Raw genomic sequence first — 19,896 nt, forward strand, 5'->3', positions numbered from 1 at the left:
GAAAAAACGTATACGCCCTTTTTGGCCAACCAAGCAAGCTTGCAAAGGAAATCTGCACTACAATGAAGTCTCACTGCCCCCTGGTCAAAAGGGTCATCTGAAAAAAGTGTAAAATCCAGAAAGGCCGGACAGGCCATGGAGAACTGGGAGCCTTGTTATGCTGATGACTGGGATGTAAATTGCCAACAGCCACTCTGGAGCAGTATATGGTGTTTCCTGAAACATCTAAAAAACAAAGCAACAGAGTCTAGGTTACTTCCACTTATGGTCCTATAGATTACGGAAATTAAAATCAAAAAGACACAGCCACCCCAAAGTTTGGGACGGCTCTGTTAACAGGAACCTCATTTACGGTACAAGTTCAATATTGCAGAAAGCGAAAAATGGATAAAGAAGTTGTGGAACTTACGTAAAATGCAATATCACTCAGCAATGAAATCTATGTCATCAGGCCCGTAGCAGGATAATGAGTGCATTCAGGTACGATGATTCTAAGTGAAATAAGTCACACAGAAAAAGAAACATCATAAGATATCACTAATACACAGAATGTAAACGTGGCTACACAGGAACTGAATTACAAAACAGAACAGCGTCTCAAATGTAGAAAACCAACTTATGCTTCCTGAAGGGGAAAGGTGAGTTGGGGTGCTGCATAAAACCAGAGATTGAAATTAGCACAGATACCGTTCCATAAGTCAAATATGTAATAGACAAGAGCTACTCCTTGCTCAATGAAGTGGACACAACACCACATATTAAACGCCTAAGAATATACCTGACGAGTAGGAATCTTAAAACCTATGGATTGATATGTCTCCAAAACAGAATCAAGCGTGTGTACAGCAACATAAACGCAGCAGTGATAGGATTGGTGAGGTTCGGTGAGCAAATGCAGACCCTTTGAAGTCATATTGCATGGTACCCATTCCATGGGTCTCAACTCTCCAGGTTTAAGGGATTCTTCCTTCAGCTAAAACATGCATGTGGAACCCAGAGTATGATCCACCGTGTGACCGGGAAGCTGTTCAAATGTGTCTCAGTTTTCGTCCCCTGGTACTCGGGTGCAACATTCCAGATGCTTCACTAACACTCTGCCCATTGGAGAGTCAGTGCCTTTATCCTCCTGTTTGGCCCAGGTTGCAATTTCTGCGGAAGATGAACAGGAATAGGGAGAACCAATGAGAGACTAGCCGGAGGTGTCTGGACGGGCAAATTTAACTCTCTTTTCCCACCAGGAAGAGGAAGTAACCAAAGGCTCAGCGTGCCGTGCCGGAACCACACTAGCGCCTGAAGCAATCCTGCGGTGTTGCGGCCAGCTCACAAGAAAGCAAGTTGAAGAAAGGAGCTCAGGGGCACTGTAATTCTCAAACATGCAGAGTTATAAATGACACCTATCGTCCAAAAATATATTGAAGTAAGGCTGCCAAGAGGACTTGAATGCGTGGTAGAATTGCAGGAAACCGATTTCAGGAGGTAGACTGGAATTGCATGTAAAGCATAGGAAAAGAGGCAGAACGTCCACAATGATGCACTTGGCCAAAAAGGGCGTATGCGTTTTTTCCTGAATATATTCAGGAAGAAACGCATACGCCCTTTTTGGCCAACCAAGCAAGCTTGCAAAGGAAATGTGCACTACAACGAAGTCTCACTTCCCCCTGGTGAAAAGGGACATCTGAAAAAAGTGTAAAATCCAGAAAGGCAGGACAGGCCATGGAGAACTGGGAGCCTTGTCATGCTGAAGGGTGGGATGTAAATTGTCAACAGCCACTCTGGAAAAGTGTATCGTATTTCCTGTAACATCTACAAAACAAAGCAACAGAGCCTAGGGCACTTCCACTTATGGTCCTATAGCTTAGGGAAATTAAAATCAAAAAGACACACCCACCCCAAAGTTTCCGATGGCTCTGTTTACAAGAACCTGTTTACGGTACAAGTTCAATATCACAGACAGCGAAAAATGGATAAAGAAGTTGTGGTACTTATGTACCATGCAATATCACTCAGCATTGAAATCTATGTCATCAGGCCCGTCGCAGCATAATGAGTGGATTCAGGTACGATGATTCTAAGTGAAATAAGTCACACAGAAAAAGAAACATCATAAGATATCACTACTACACGGAATGTAAACTTGGCTACACAGGAACTGAATTACAAAACAGAACAGGGTCTCGAAAGTAGAAAACCAACTTATGCTTGAGTAAAGGGAAAGGTGAGTTGGGGTGCTGCATAAAATCAGAGATTGAAATTAGCACAGATATCTTTCCATAAGCCAAATATGTAATAGACAAGAGCTACTCCTTGCTCAACGAAGTGGACTCAAAACACCATATTAAACGCCTAAGAATATACCTGACTAGTAAGAACCTTAAAACCTATGCATTTATATGTCTCCGAAAGAGAATCAACCATGTGTACAGCGGCATAAGCGCAGCAGTGATAGGATTGGTGAGGTTTGGTGAGCAAATGCAGACCCTTTGAAGTCATATTGCATGGTATCCATTCCATGGGTCTCAACTCTCCAGGTTTAAGGGATTCTTCCTTCAGCTAAAACGTGTATGTGGAACCCAGAGTATGATCCACCATGTGATCGGGAAACGTGTTCAAATGTGTCTCAGTTTTCGTCCCCTTGTACTCGGGGGCAACATTCCAGACGCTTTACTAACACTCTCCCCACTTGGAGAGTCAGTGCCTTTAACCTCCTGTTTGGCCCAGTTTGCAATTTCTGCGGAAAATGCACAGGAATAGGGAGAACCCATGAGAGACTAGCTGGAGGTGTCTGGACGGGCAAATTTAACTCTCATTTCCCACAAGGAAGAGGAATTAACCAAAGGCTCTGCGTGCCGTGCCGTAACCACACTAGGGCCTGAAGCAATCCTGCGGTGTTGCGGCCAGCTCACAAGAAAGAGAGTTGAAGAAAGGAGCTCAGGGGCACTGTAATTCACAAACCTGCAGAGTTATAAATGACAGCTATCATCCAAAAATATATTGAAGTAAGGCTGACAAGAGGACTTGAAGTTGGGGTAGAATTGCAGGAAACCGATTTCAGGAGGTAGACTGGAATTGCATGTAAAGCATAGGAAAATAGGCAGGACGTCCACAATGATGCACTTGGCCAAAAAGGGCGCATGCATTTTTTCCTGAATATATTCAGGAAAAAACGCATACGCCCTTTTTGGCCAGCCAAGCAAGCTTGCAAAGGAAATCTGAACTACAATGAAGTCTCACTGCCCCCCGGTCAAAAGGGACATCTGAAAAAAATGTAAAATCCAGAAAGGCAAGACAGGCCATGGAGAACTCGGAGCCTTGTTATGCTGAAGGGCGGGAAGAAAATTGCCAACAGCCACTCTGGAGAAGTGTATGGTGTTTCCTGAAACATCTATAAAACAAAGCAACAGAGCCTAGGGCACTTCCACTTATGGTCCTATAGATTAGGGAAATTAAAATCAAAAAGACACAACCACCCCAAAATTTGGGACGGCTCTGTTTACAAGAACCTCGTTTACAGTACAAGTTCAATATCACAGAAAGCGAAAAATGGATAAAGAAGTTGTGTTACTTAGGTACAATGCAATATCACTCAGCAATGAAATCTATGTCATCAGGCCCGTAGCACCATAATGAGTAGATTCAGATACAATGATTCTAAGTGAAATAAGTCACACAGAAAAAGAAACATCATAAGATAAAACTACTACACGGAATGTAAACTTGGCTACACAGGAACTGAATTACAGAACACAAAATGGTCTCTAAATTAGAAAACCAACTTATGCTTGTTTAAGGGGAAAGGTGAGTTGGGGTGCTTCATAAAACCAGATATTGAAATTGGCACAGATACCATTCCATAAGCCACATATGTAATAGACAAGAGCTACTCCTTGCTCAACGAAGTGGACTCAACACCCCATATTAAACACCTAAGAATATACCTGACTAGTAAGAATCTTAAAACCTATGGATTTATATGTCTCCGAAAGAGAATCAAGCGTGTGTACAGCGGCATAAACACAGCAGTGATAGGATTGGTGAGGTTCGGTGAGCAAATGCAGACCCTTTGAAGTCATATTGCATGGTACCCATTCCATGGGTCTCAACTCTCCAGGTTTAAGGGATTCTTCCTTCAGCTTAAACATGCATGTAGAACCCAGAGTATGATCCACTGTGTGATCGGGAAACGTCTGCAAATGTGTCTCAGTTTTCGTCCCCTGGTACTCGGGTGCAACATTCCAGACGCTTTAATAACACTCTCCCCACTTAGAGAGACAGTGCCTTTAACCTCCTGTTTGGCACAGTATGCAATGTCTGCGGAAGATGAACAGGTATACGGAGAACCAATGAGACTAGCTGGAGGTGTCTGGACGGGCAAATTTAACTCTCATTTTCCACCAGGAAGAGGAATTAAGCAAAGGCTCAGCGTGCCGTGCCACAACCACACTAGGGCCTGAAGCAATCCTGCGGTGTTGTGGCCAGCTCACAAGAAAGCAAGTTGAAGAAAGGAGCTCAGGGGCACTGTCATTCACAAACCTGCAGAGTTATAAATGACAGCTATCATCCAAAAATATACTGAAGTAAGGCTGCCAAGAGGACTTGAGCACCAGGGCAGAACTGCAGGAAACCGATTTCAAGAGGTAGACTGGAATTGCATGTAAAGCATAGGAAAAGAGGCAGAACGTCCACAATGATGCACTTGGCCAAAAATGGCGTATGCGTTTTCTCCTGAATATATTCAGGAGAAAACGCATACGCCCTCTTTGGCCAACCAAGCAAGCGTGCAAAGGAAATCTGCACTACAATGAAGTCTCACTGCCCCCCGATCAAAAGGGCCATCTGAAAAAAGTGTAAAATCCAGAAAGGCAGGACAAGCCATGGAGAACTGGGAGCCTTGTTATGCTGATGGGCGGGATGTAAATTGCCAACAGCCACTCTGGAGAAGTGTATGGTGTTTCCTGAAACATGTAAAAAACAAAGCAACAGAGCCTAGGGCACTTCCACTTATGGTCCTATAGCTTAGGGAAATTAAAATCAAAAAGACACAGCCACCCCAAAGTTTGGGACGGCTCTGTTTACAAGAACCTCGTTTACGGTACAAGTTCAATATCACAGAATGCGAAAAATGGATAAAGACGTTGTGGTACTTACGTACAATGCAATATCACTCAGCAATGAAATCTATCTCATCAGGCCCATAGCAGCATAATGAATGGATTCAGGTACGATGATTCTAAGTGAAATAAGTCACACAGAAAAAGAAACATCATACGATATCACTAATACACGGAATGTAAACTTGGCTACACAGGAACTGAATTACAAAACAGAACAGGGTCTCAAATGTAGAAAACCAACTTATGCTTGCTTAAGGGGAAAGGTGAGTTGGGGTGCTGCATAAAACCAGAGATTGAAATTAGCACAAATATCGTTCCATAAGCCAAATATGTAATAGACAAGAGCTACTCCTTGCTCAACGAAGTGGACTCAACACCGCATATTAAACGCCTAAGAATATACCTGACTAGTAAGAATCTTAAAACCTATGGATTTATATGTCTCCGAAAGAGAATCAAGCGTCTGTACAGTGGCATAAACGCAGCAGTGATAGGATTGGTGAGGTTCGGTGAGCAAATGCAGACAGTTTCAATTCATATTGTACGGTACCCATTCCATGGGTCTCAACTCTCCAGGTTTAAGGGATTCTTCCTTCAGCTAAAACATGCATGTGGAAACCAGAGTATGATCCACCATGTGATCGGGAAACGTGTTCAAATGTGTCTCAGTTTTCGTCCCCTGGTACTCGGGTGCAACATTCCAGAGGCTTTACTAACACTCTCCCCACTTGGAGAGTCAGTGCCTTTAACCTCCTGTTTGGCCCAGTTTGCAATTTCTGCGGAAAATGAACAGGAATAGGGAGAACCATGAGAGATTATCTGGATGTGTCTGGACGGGCAAATTTAACTCTCATTTCCCACTAGGAAGAGGAATTAACCAAAGGCTCAGCGTGCCATGCCGGAAAGACACTAGGGCCTGAAGCAATCCTGTGGTGTTGCGGCCAGCTCACAAGAAAGCGAGTTGAAGAAAGGAGCTCAGGGGCACTGTCATTCACAAACCTGCAGAGTTATAAATGACAGCTATCGTCCAAAAATATATTGAAGTAAGGCTGCCAAGAGGACTTGAAAGCGGGGCAGAATTGCAGGAAACCGATTTCAGGAGCTAGACTGGAATTGAATGTAAAGCATAGGAAAAGAGGCAGAACGTCCACAATGATGCACTTGGCCAAAAAGGGCGTATGCGTTTTTTCCTGAATATATTCAGGAAAAAACGCATACGCCCTTTTTGGCCAACCAAGCAAGCCTGCAAAGGAAATCTGCAGTACAATGAAGTCTCACTGCCCCCCGGTCAAAAGGGCCATCTGAAAAAAGTGTAAAATACAGAAAGGCAGGACAGGCCATGGAGAACTGGGAGCCTTCCTATGCTGATGGGCGGGATGTAAATTGCCAACAGCCACTCTGGAGAAGTGTATGGTGTTTCCTGAAACATCCAAAAAACAAAGCAACAGAGCCTAGGACATTTCCACTTATGGTCCTATAGCTTAGGGAAATTAAAATCAAAAAGACACAGCCACCCCAAAGTTTGGGACGGCTCTGTTTACAAGAACCTCATTTACGGTACAATTTCAATATCGCAGAAAGCGAAAAATGGATAAAGAAGTTGTGGTACTTACGTACAATGCAATATCACTCAACAATATAATCTATGTCATCAGGCCCGAAGCAGTATAATGAGTGGATTCAGGTACGATGATTCTAACTGAATGAGTCACACAGAAAAAGAAACATCATAAGATATCACTAATACACGGAATGTAAACTTGGCTACACAGGAACTGAATTACAAAACAGAACAGGGTCTCAAATGTAGAAAACCAACTTATGCTTGCTTAAGGGGAAAGGTGAGTTGGGGTGCTACGTAAATCCAGAGATTGAAATTAGCACAGATACCGTTCCATAAGCCAAATATGTAATAGACAAGAGCTACTCATTGCTCAACGAAGTGGCCTCAACACCCCATATTAAACACCTAATAATACACCTGACTAGTAAGTATCTCAAAACCTATGGATTTATATGTCTCCGAAAGAGATTCAAGCATGTGTACAGTGGCATAAACGCAGCAGTGATAGGATTGGTGAGGTTCGGTGAGCAAATGCAGACCCTTTGAAGTCATACTGCCTGGTACCCATTCCATGGGTCTCAACTCTCCAGGTTTAAGGGATTCTTCCTTCAGCTAAAACATGCATGTGGAACCCAGAGTATGATCCACCGTGTGATAGGGAAACGTGTTCAAATGTGTCTCAGTTTTCGTCCCCTGGTACTCGGGTGCAGCCTTCCAGACGCTTTACTAACACTCTCCCCACTTGGAGAGTCAGTGCCTTTAACCTCCTGTTTGGCCCAGTTTGCAATTTCTGCGGAAAATGAACAGGAATAGGGAGAACTCATGAGAGATTATCTGGATGTGTCTGGACGGGCAAATTTAACTCTCATTTCCCACTAGGAAGAGGAATTAACCAAAGGCTCAGCGTGCCATGCCGTAAAGACACTAGGGCCTGAAGCAATCCTGTGGTGTTGCGGCCAGCTCACAAGAAAGCGAGTTGAAGAAAGGAGCTCAGGGGCACTGTCATTCACAAACCTGCAGAGTTATAAATGACAGCTATGGTCCAAAAATGTATTGAAGTAAGGCTGCCAAGAGGACTTGAAAGCGGGGCAGAATTGCAGGAAACCGATTTCAGAAGGTACAGGGGAGTCGCTCTTAAAGCATAGGAAAAGAGACAGAACTTGGAAAATAATGTACTTGGCAAAAAAGTGCATATGTTTTTTATCCAGAGCTCTCATAACTGAGGGGAGGAGATTCCCAGCAGGCTCCAACTGCCACCTGAGGGCTCACGTTGCCAAGGCAACGTGAGCAAGCCAGGCAGGAGTTACCTCACAGCAGAGGTCCCACCTCACAGAAGGTTGAGAACCCCAGCCAACATCAGACTCTCACCAGAGGGCCCACATCACCAAGGGGATGGGAACCAGGCAGGAGTGTCTTCACACCAGTGGGGCCACATCATTGAAAGGTGAGGTACTCAGCACATGTGTCCTCAAACCAGAGGACCCACATCACCAAGGGCCTCGGAGTGAGGCAGGCAGGAGTAGCCTCACAACACTGGGCACATAGAATAATAAAGTGAGGAATCCAGCAGTTGGAACCTCCCAGCAGGCGGTCCAGAGCACCGAGGCTATGGGATCCAGCCCACAGTGAACTCACAGAAGAGGGCTCATGTCATGAAACTGAGCAACCCAGCCATTGGGACCTCAGAGCAGGAGGCCCACATACCCATGGGGATGGAAATCTGGTAGGAGTGTCCTCGCACCACTGAGAACCTATCAGAAAATTTTGGGAGACCAGCACTTAGGGCCTGACGCCAGAGGGCCCTCATCACCAAGGGAATGAGACTCCCAGCAGCCTCCAACTGCCACCAGAGGGCTGACGTCGCCAAGGCGATGTGTGCCAACCAGGCACGAATGACCTCACAGCAGAGGGCCCACCTCAGAGAAGTGTGACGAACCCAGTCAGGATCAGCCTCACACCAGAGGGCCCACTTCACCAAGGGGATGGGAACCAGGCAGGAGTGTCCCCACACCAGTGGGACAACATCATCGAAAGGTGAGGATCCCAGCACATGTAGCCTCAAACCAGAGGAACCACATCACCAAGGGGTTCAGAATTAGGCTGGCAGGACCGGCCTCACAACACAGGGTCCATAGAATATAAAAGTTGAGGAATCCAGCAGTTGGAACCTCCCAGCAAGCGGCCCAGAGCACCGAGGCTATGGGATCCAGGCCGCAGTGAACTCACAGCAGAGGGCCCACATCATGAACCTGTGAGCAGCCCAGCCGTTGGGACCTCAGAACAGAAGGCCCACATCCCCATTGGGATGGGAACCTGGCAGGAGTGGCTTCGCACCACTTAGCACATATCAGAAAATGTTAGGAGCCCAGCACTTAGGGCCTGACGCCAGGGGGCCCTAATAACTGAAGGGAGGAGACTCCCAGCAGGTTCCAACTGCCAACAGAGGGCCCACGTCTACAAGGTGGCATGCGCCAGCCAGGCAGTAGTGACCTCACAGCAGAGGGCCTATCTAACAGAAGGGTGAGGAACCGAGGCAGGATGAGACTCTCGCCAGAGGGCCCACAACACCAAGGGGATGGGAACCAGTCAGGACTGTCCTCCCACCAGTGGGGCCACATCATCGAAAGGTGAGGAACCCAGCACATGTGGCTTCAAATCAGAGGACACATATCACTAAGGGAATGGGAGTGAGGCAGGCAGGAGTAGCCTAAAAACAGAGGGCCCAAAGAATAAGAAAGGTGAGGAATCCAGCAGTTGGAACCTCCCAGCAGGCGGCCGAGAGCACAGAAGCTATGGGATGCAGGCAGGAGTGAACTAACCGCAGAGAGCCCACATCATGAAACTGTGAGCAACCCAGGCGTTGGGACCTCAGAGCAGAAGGCCCACATCCCAATGGGTATGTGAACCGGGCTGGAGTGTCCTCGCACCACTGGGCGCACATCACAAAACGTGGGGAGCCCAGCAGTTAGGGCCTGACGCCAGAGGGCCCTCATCACCGAGGGGAGGAGGCTCCCAGCAGGCTCCAAGTGCCACCAGAGGGCTCATGTCCACAAGGCGAGATGAGCAAACCAGGCAGGAGTGGCCTCACAGCAGACGGCCCACCTCACAGATGGGTGAGGAACCCAGCCAGGATCAGACTCTCAACAGAGGGCCCACATCACCAAGGGGATGTGAACCAGGCAGGAGTCTCCTAAGACCATTGGTCCCACATCATCGAAAGGTGAGGAATCCAGCACATGTGGCCTCAAACCAGATGACACACATCACGAAGGGGCTGGGAGTGAGGCACGCAGGAGGATCCTCACAACAGAGGGCCCAAAAAATTAAAAAAGTGAGGAATCCAGCAGTTGGAACCTCCCAGCAGGCGGCCAAGAGCACAGAGGCTATGGGATCCAGGCCTCTGTGAACTAACACCAGAGAGCCCACATCATGAAAATGTGAACAACCCAGGCGTTGGGACCTCAGAGCAGAAGGCCCACATCCCCATGGAGATGGGATCCTAAGAGGAGTGCCAAAGCATCACTGGGCTCACTAAGAAAAGTTGGTGAGCCCAGCAGTTAGGGCCTGACCCAAGAGGGCCCTCATCACCGGGGGGAGGAGATTCCCAGCACGCTCCAACTGCCACCACACGGCTGACTTCACCAAGGCAATGTGTTCCAGCCATGCAGGAGTGACCTATCAGCAGAGGGTCTCCCTCACAGGTGGGTGAGGAACACAGCCAGGAACAGACTCTCACCAGGGGGTCCACATAACCACGTGGATGAGAACCAGGCAGGAGTGTCCTCACACTAGTGGGGCCACATCATCGAAAGGTGAGGAACCCAGCAAAGGTGGCCACAAACCAGAGGACCCACATCACCAAGGGGTTGAGAGTCAGGTAGGTGTGTGGATGGGCATATTTAACACTCATTTCCCACCAGGAAGAGGAATTAACCAAAGGCTCAGCATGCCCTGTCAGAAGCAGATTAGGGCCTGAAGCAGTCTTGCGGGTTTGCGGCCAGCTCACAAGAAAGCAAGTTGAAGAAAGGAGCTCAGGGGCCCTGTAATTCACAAACCTGCAGAGTTATAAATGACAGCTAACGTCCAAAAATATATTGAAGTAAGGCTGCGAAGAGGACTTGAAAGCGGGGCAGAATTTCAGGAAACCGATTTCAGGAGGTAGACTGGATTTGCATTTAAAGCATAGGAAAAGAGGCAGAACATCGACAATGATGCACTTGGCAAAAAAGGGCGTATGAGTTTGTTCCTGAATATATTCAGGAACAAACACATACACCCTTTTTGGCAAACCAAGCAAGCTTGCAATGGAAATCCGAACTACTATGAAGTGTCACTTCCCCCCGGTCTAAAGGGCCATCTGAGAAAAGTGTAAAATCCAGAAAGGCAAGACAGGCCATGGGGAAAAAGGAGCCTTGTTATGCTGATGGGCGGGATGTAAATTGCCAACAGCCACTCTGGAGAAATGTATGGTGTTTCCTGATACATCTGAAAAACAAAGCAACAGAGTCTAGGGCATTTCCACTTATGGTCCTATAGCTTAGGGAAATTAAAATCAAAAAGACACAGCCACCCCAAAATTTGGGACGGCTCTGTTTACAGGAACCTCTTCTACAGTACAAGTTAAATATCCCAGAGAACAAATAATTGATAAAGAAGTTGCGATACTTACGTACAACAGAATACCACTCAGCAATGAAATCTGTGTCACCAGGCCTGTACCAGCGTAATGAGTGGATTGAAGCACGATGATTCTAAGTGAAATAAGTCACACAGAAAAAGAAACATCATAAGGTATCACTAATGCACGGAATGTAAACTTAGCTACACATGAACTGAATTACAAAACAGAACAGGGTCTCAAGTTTAGAAAACCAACTTATGCTTGCTTAAGGGGAAAGGTGAGTTGGGTTGCTGCATAAAACCAGAGTTTGAAATTAGCACAGATACCATTCCATAAGCCAAATATGTAATAGACAAGACCTACCCCTTGCTCAACGAAATGGACTCAACAATGAGGTATCACTTCACACCTGTTAGAATGGGCATCATCTGAAAATCTACAAACAACAAATGCTGGAAAGGGTGTGGAGAAAAGGAAGCATCTTCCACTATTGTTGGGAATATAAATTGATACAGTCACTATGGAGAACAATATGGAGTTTCTTAAGAAACTAATAATAGAATTACCATATGATACAGCAATCCCAGTACTGGACATATACCCAGACAAAACCATAAATCAAAAAGAGACATTCACCGCAATGTTCATTGCATCACTATTTACAATATCGAGGTAATGGAAGCAACCTAAATGCCCACAGACAGACGAATGCATAAAGATGTGGTACATATATAAAATGGAATATTACTAAGCCATGAAAGGAATGAAATTGGGTCATTTGTAGAGACGTCGATGGATCTAGAGACTGTCATACAGAGTGAAGTAAGTCAGAAAGAGAAAAACAAATCTTGTATATTCATGCATATATGTGGAACCTAGAAAAACTGTACAGATTAACCATTTTGCAAGGCATAAATAGAGCAACAGATGTAGACAACAATCGTATGGACAACAAGGGGGCAAAGCCCTTGGGGGGGTGGTGGTGGGAGGAGTTGAGAGATTCGGATTGGCATGTAAACATTTATATGTATAAAATAGATAACCAATAAGAACCTGCTGTATAAAAATATAAAATAAAATTCAAAATTAAAAAGAAATAAAATTTAAAAAATAAAACAGAAAAAACAATTATTCCCTTCACATACATGTATTTATATGAATAAATTATTTCCATGCTTATATCTGTAAATACAAAAAAGAGGAATAAAATCTACCTTGAACCAAAAACGAAAAAGAGAAAAAAATAACAGAACCCACCAGTTACTCAGAGGAAAACCGTATCAGGGCACTTGCTCCAGTTGTAAACAATTCTGAACTTGGCCAGTGGTGGGGAATCGTCTCCCATTCAGCCAGCAGCCCCCACACAACAAGCGTCCTCATTGCAAAGCTGGGGCACCGTGCCGAGGCATCTGTGAGTAAACGTGAGCTGAGCCCCAGGCCAGTTGCTGCTGAACTGTTCCCACCCTTCCCAGGTAAAACACCTGAATATATACAAGGACTTGAAAGCCTAGAGGAAGGGCCATGGAGCCACACGAGTGACAGCATGCCAGCTGACTTGGTGCCTGCAGGCCAGCCAGGATGGTCCTGGCCCTGGGTGCTCTTCTGGAAGATTTCCATTTCCCTGCCTGAGATACCCATCCTGTCCCTGCCCCCACTGCTTGTTTCCTTCCTCACCTCTGCCCAGGGAGAAATTCCAGCAGCAGGTATGGGTGACACATCCTCTTCTTTAGCAGGTGGCAGCCTGGCAACTGCTGCAGAAAGTCCAGCAGAGCCCCACTCACACTGGGCCACCCACAAAGCCGTGGCCTCTCACTCCCTCCCACCAGCCCAGCCCCGAGACTGCTGACAGGGCAGAGAAAATGGCGTCAGGCACAGCTGCAGGGGCTCTTGCTGCCTGGAGTGGTATTTATATTGATCTCAACCCAGGCACACCTGGGGAGGGCTGGCCGGCACAGTAAGGCTGCCCAGGTCAGCCAATCATCACCCCTCAGGGGCTCACAGTTGCAGAAAATGGAACTTGCTGAACCGGCCAGGTCCAAGGAACAGGTGTGGGCTCCTGAGAGTCAGGATAGACAAGGGGCTGCAGCTTTGGCTTGTTTTCTAATCATTTTATCTGGCCCATGAGTGGGAGACAACTTCAAGAAAACCCTCTCTTAATGAGAGGAACCCAGGAGTCAGGGAGAGGAGGGGTGGGTGGTGGTTGGAGACAGAGGCCTGGTGCCCTGGGTGCAGTGGAAGTCTCTGGAAGACCAGGTGGAGGGAGGCCACACACAGTGATGCCCAGGGTCACAGACCTGTCGGAGCTGCTGTTTGTTAGTTCAAGTCCTGCTTTGAGGTGCTCTGTGTCAGCTCTGAGCGACAGGTGAGCTGGGGGTGCTCTTCAATGAGGGCTATGTGCATGGTTCCTGTGTGCCCAGCCCTGCCACGGTACCTGCAAGGGTAGCTCTGTATCCTGGGAGGGGCCTGACCATGAGAGCCCCGTGGGCTGGGTTGGGGGTGGGGTACCTGCCCAGGAGAGCTCCATATCCTGGGATTGGCTTGACCACGAGAGCCCCATGGGCTGCTGGGGACCTGGTAAAGGATGTCAGGACAGTCAGTGAAGCCACCGAGGATATACCTCCAGTTGCTCCTGATTCCTACACCCTGCTGGTCATTCTACCAACCACCAGGACATGGTATTCTGTATTAGTCTTCAATGATGCCTTCTTTTGTATTCCATTAGTCCCAGAGTCACAAGAAATTTTGGCTTGTGAGTGGCAGGACTCAACATACAACTAAAACAATACTTCCGGGCCGTCTTGCCCCAAGGGTTCAAAAATTCCCACACCATCTTTGGGGAAAGCTTAGCTAAAGACTGAAAAGTTCTACCTCTGGAAAAGGAAACCCTCCTTCAATATGCAGATGACATTCTGATCGCCAGCCCTACTAAGGAGGCCTCTGAACTACCAAGCCAATAAAGGATAGAAGTTGTCCAAGAAAAAGCTCAAATATCACAGACTGCGGTGACCTGCCTGGGCTTCATTCTCACACAAGGTCAGAGAAGCCCATCCCAGGAAAGGGAAGAAACCATTTGCAGCCTTACCCCTTTCTAAAACTAGAAGACAGCTTAGGGGTTCCTGGGGAGGCCAGGGTTTGCTGCTTCTGGATCCCTAACTACAGTCTACTAGCTGGGCCTCTATATGAAACACTGAAAGGAAAAGATGATGATCCTTTTGAACAGAATCCAGAAGTGGCCTTTCGAGAATGGAAAGAGCAGTCAATTCAGACCCTTGCCCTGGAACTCCCTAATTGAGCTAAACCCTTTGACCTTTCCATTCCTGGTGAAAGGTGAATCGCCATTGGAGAATTAGTGCAAAAACTGGGACCACTTGAAATGGAACAACGCAAGAATGCCATCCAGGTAGGAAAAACTGCAGTCACCAAGGGGCTTGGCCCACTGCCACATCTGGCCAAGATACTGGCGGTATCTAAAAACCTGGAAATCAGCAGCCCAAAAGGTCACCTCCCTCCTAAGGGAAAAGGACCCCATGTGGTGATCCTAATCACCAACCATGCCCTGAAGTTGCAGGGTTCGCTCCGTGGGCACACCGACCTCGAGTGAGGAGGCCCTCCAACTCCAACATCCAGAGAGATAACCGGGGGCAACAGGGCACCATGACGACTCGTGTGAACATCACTTGACCTGGAGTTTCTCTCATAAAACAACAATAGTGTGTCCTGAAGGAGTAGACTACTGCTTGCAGGACTTACTGCACCCGGAGGGGAGCTAATAATCTTGGCGGGGGAACCGTATATCACACTGTCACCATAGAAAAGTCTACAGACACCGTGATGATGGTGGCCAATAAGACCGGCTGGACTCCTGTTTACTTCAAAAGGCTGTTGACTCAGTGGCCATCATGGTCCTTGATCACTACTGACCCTGGACTGTCTGAGAGTTGAGCGGGCAGGGCTCTGACACCTGGTGCTGTGTTTACGTTAATTCAGGGGCCTAATTGAAGAAAGAGCAGACTACTGGTCAGAGCATCTAGGCTGGCAGAAACGGTCAGCCTAAGGTAGCCGAACAAATGTGGAGCGGGGTGAAATCGGCCCCCACAGCGTCTCTGCACATCTCTTTCCTGGACCCTTAAAGGTCATTAGAATCTATAACACTTCCAATGCTGGTGCACAAGCGGACGAGCAGGGAGGCAGGGGTCCTGGGGCCAATCAACGTCACCTGGAGGCTGCTGGGGAGAAGTTCTGACCCTCGTCCCCTGGTATGAGGGCTCCCAACTCAGCACTCAGCAGTTACAGAAGAAGGGTCTGCACCCTCAGCACTCCAAGAATGAGGAACGGGACAAAAGGCAGAGGAAGGGTTTGTCCTCAGCAAAGCCCATTAAAAATCCCTGGGAGATAAAAATAGAATCTGGGCAATGAAGTCAAGTCTGACCTTTTTTATCCTTTGTGCTTTGTCTAATTTCACGTGCTCCTAGGGTCCCGCATGCAGAGGTTCCACACCCGGCACTTCAGACCAGATTTCCTAGTGCAGAATGGCTGGGTCGACACCTCAGCTCCTGGGGCCCAGTGCAGACTCCGAGATATAGAGCCTGAGCTGCAGCCAACCCCGCCCTCGAGAGCTCCGCCCCCTCCCTCCCACTGACTCTGACGGGATCTCTACACAGCAGCCCAGCCCACAGCCCACGGGGTAGTGCATGCTCTCACCTCTCCATTCTCTGATCAAAATATAAAGTTTCCTTTGCTTGTGAACCAAACTCAGTCTCGATCTGTTGGCCCCAATGACACTGGGCAGGGGGACACTTGTTGGGGCCCACTCTGGAGGATCAGTAACAGAAATTGAGACTATTGTAACTTCAATGAACAGATGTGTGAGCCAAACTGTAGTTAACATAGAACAGTTTATAAGGCTCGGGTAAAATAAGATGTTTCTAACACTTCCATTTGATATTTCCATCACTTTATTATAAGCAAGTTCAGTGAAAAGGTTTGTCTTATTTGTCAGGTCAATATTAGAGAAATGAAGTGATTTCTTTCCAAGGATGTACATCTAATAATCTTGGTTAAAGCTTCAATCTTGTTTTAAATGCTTTTCCATTGAAAATGATACCTCTCTTTCAGCTCCCCCATTTCTGAGAAGTATAAAATCTTATAATTTATTATTACTAAAGGGGAAAGGTAGGAGGAGGGATAAATTAACAGTTTGGAATTAACACATACACACTGCTATGTATAAAATAGATCATCAACAAGGAACTACTGTATAGCACAGGGAACTACACTCAATATTTTGCAATAACCTATAAGGGGAAATAATCGGAAAAAGAATAGATATTTTTATTGACATCATCTATCAATGACAGTTAAAGTGTAACCTAAGGGAAGCCGGTGGTGAGTGCTTCTGACCCTGAAGACTTCAATCATCTAAAGTTTGGACTCTGCCTACTTCCCAAGGCCCTTAATGAACATATGTGTAGCCGTAGCTTAAAAAATTCCCCAGTTTGGGTTTCGGGGAGACACTGATTTTGAAAAAGCCCTGGTGTTCTCCTTACATGAATGGGACACTTCCTACTGCTAAAACATGTCTGTCACACCCAGAGGATGGTATACCATCTGATCAGGAAGAGTTTGGAAAAGGCATCTCATCTCCTCATCTCCTGGTGCTCGGGTTCACCCCTCCAGCGTCTTTACTAACAGTCTCCCCACTTGGAGATGTCAGCACTGTCAACATCCTGTTGTGTACAGTTTGGAATTTGTCCAGAGGATGAAGCGGAAGGATGAGGAACAATGAGAGACAAGTCCTAGGTGTTCAGACAGGCACATGTCACTCTAATTTCCAATCAGGAAGATGAATTGACCAAAGGCTAGGGTTGCCCATGGAAACAGTATAGGGCTTGAGGAAATCCCACTGCTTTGTGGCCAGTTCCCATAAACACAAGTTAAACAATGGAACTCAGGGGCAGTAAAATTCACGAAACTGCAGAGTTGAAAATATCTATCACTGAAAAATGTCTTGAGGAAAGTCAGAGAAAAGGATTGGTAAGCAAGGGAGAATGGCAGGAAAGGGATTTGAGGAGGTAGAAAGGACTCGCCATTAAGCACAAGAAAAGGGGCTGAACATTGCCAACATTGCAGTTGGCCAAAAAGGCTGTATGCGTTTTTTCTGTATATATTCAAGAAAAGGGCATACACTTTTTTAGCCAACCAAACAGGTGGGCACTGGAAATCAATACTACAAAAGATATCACTTCGCATCAGTCAGAAGAGCCATCCTCATAAAGTGTAAACACCAGAAATGCATGACAGGGCAAGGAGAAGAGGGAGCCCTGTGAGGCTTATAGTGGAAATGTATATTACCAACGGCCATTCTGGAGAAGTGTATTGTGTTTACTAAAGCATCTAAAAAATGAGCTACAGAGCATAGGGCACTTGCACTCATGGGCGTATATCTTGGGAAAAACAAAAATTGAGAGGACACAGGCACCGTAATGTTTACTGCCTCTCTGTTTAAAAGATCCTCGACTAGGATATAACTTAAATGTCTCTGGAGGGAAAAAATGGATAGAGATGTGGTACTTATGTAGAGTGGAATATTACTCAGCCTGGAAATCAATGAAATATGGCCAGTTGTAACAACTCCAGAGGAGTTACGTATGATCATTCTAAGTGACATAATTCAAAAAGAAAAAGACACATATCATAAGATATCACTTAAAGGTGGAATCCAAAATGGTTACACATGAAATAAATTACAAAACAAAAACATAGTCAAATATGTAGAAAACACGCGTAAGGCTGCTAAACGGGAAAGGTGGGGGTGGTGAGGCATCATCCAGGAGGTTGAAATTAGCAAAGATACCATTCCAAATACCAAACTGATAATCAACAAGGCCTACACGGTAGCTAAAAGAACTGCACTCAGCACACTCAAGTCACCGGAAAAGAATATCTATGACTGGTAAGAATCTGAAAAAGAATTTATTGATGTCTCTCTGTACGTGAATCAAGTGGATGTACAGCAGCAAGAAACAGAGCTTTGAAAATCAGCTGTAACCAATATAGTAATAAATTGAAAAAAATAAACGACAGAGAGACAGAGAAAACCTCTTACAACTTTTCCTCAGGGACGGTGATGCAACATGGATTGAACACATCTAGACCCACAGCAAGATGAGACATAAGGCTGGAAACTGTTCGCGCTAAGAGAAATGTGAGGTTGGGTGAGGAAATGCACACCCTTTAAAGTAATACTACCTGGTACCCATTCAATGGGTCCCAAATCTGCAGGTTCAAGGAATCTTCCTACAGCTAAAACATGCATGGAAAACCCAGAGGACTGTACACCATGTGATCGGGAGATGTGTCTAAAATGCACCTCATTTATCCTCTCCTGGTGCTCCTGTTCATCATTCCAGCCACGTTACTTAGAATCTCCCCACTTAGAGAATCAGCACATTTAAACTTCTGTTTCACACATTTTGCAAATTGTGAGGAGGATGAACGGGAAGAGGGGGAACCAATGAGAGAATAGTTGTAGGGGTTTGGACGGGCACATGTCACTCTAATTTCCCATTAAGAATAAGAATTAAAAAAGGCTCAGCCCACCTCGCCGGAGCCAAAATAGGGCCTGAAGCAATCCTGTGGCTTTGAGGCCAGCTCACAAAAGAGCAACTTAAAAAATGGAGCTCAGGGTCACTGCAATTCACAAACCTGCAGAGTTATAAATGAAAACTAACGTCCAAAAATATGTTGAGGTAAGGCAAAGAAGAGGATCTGAATGCAAGACAGAATTGCAAGAAACAGATTTCAAGAGATAGATTGGACTCGTCTTTAAAGCACATGAAAAGCGGCAGAATTTCGACAATGATGCAGTTGGCCCCAAAGGGAGTATGCGTTTTTTCCTGAATATATCCAGGAAAAAAAGCATACGCATTTTATGGGCAACCAAGCAAGCAAGCAATGCAAATGTGCACAGCAAAGAAGTCTCATTTCCCACCGGTCAAAAGGGCCATCCGAAAAAATTGTAAAAACCAGAAATGCAGGACAGGCCATGGAGAACAGGGAGCCTTTATACGCTGATGGACAGTGTGTGAACTGCCGAGAGCCACTCCGGAGAAGTGTATGGTGGTTCCTAAATCATCTAAAAAACAGAGCTACAGAGCATAGGGCACTTCCAATCACGGGAGTATATCTAGGGAAGTCTAAAAATCAACAAGACACAAGCACACCACAGTTTAGGGCTACTCTGTTTACAAGAACCTCAACTTCAGTACACCTTAAATATCCCAGGAAAGAGAACAATGGATAAAGAAAATGTGGTACTTATGTACAATGGAATATCTCTTCACCATGAAATCAATGTAATAAGGCTAGTAGAAGGATAAAGAGTGGATTTAGGTCCGATAATACTACTTGAAATAAGTCAAACAGAAAAAGAAACATATCATAAGATATCACTTATAGAGGGAGGATAAATATGGCTGCACAAAAAATGAATTACAAAACAGAACAGTGTCTCACATTTAGAAAACACACTTATGTCAGCTTAAGGGGAAAGGAGAGGTGGGGTGATGCATAAAACCAGAGTTTGAAATTAGCACAGATAC

Source organism: Orcinus orca, chromosome 4, assembly GCF_937001465.1.
Source record: "Orcinus orca chromosome 4, mOrcOrc1.1, whole genome shotgun sequence".
In the NCBI taxonomy this organism is placed as follows: domain Eukaryota; kingdom Metazoa; phylum Chordata; class Mammalia; order Artiodactyla; family Delphinidae; genus Orcinus; species Orcinus orca.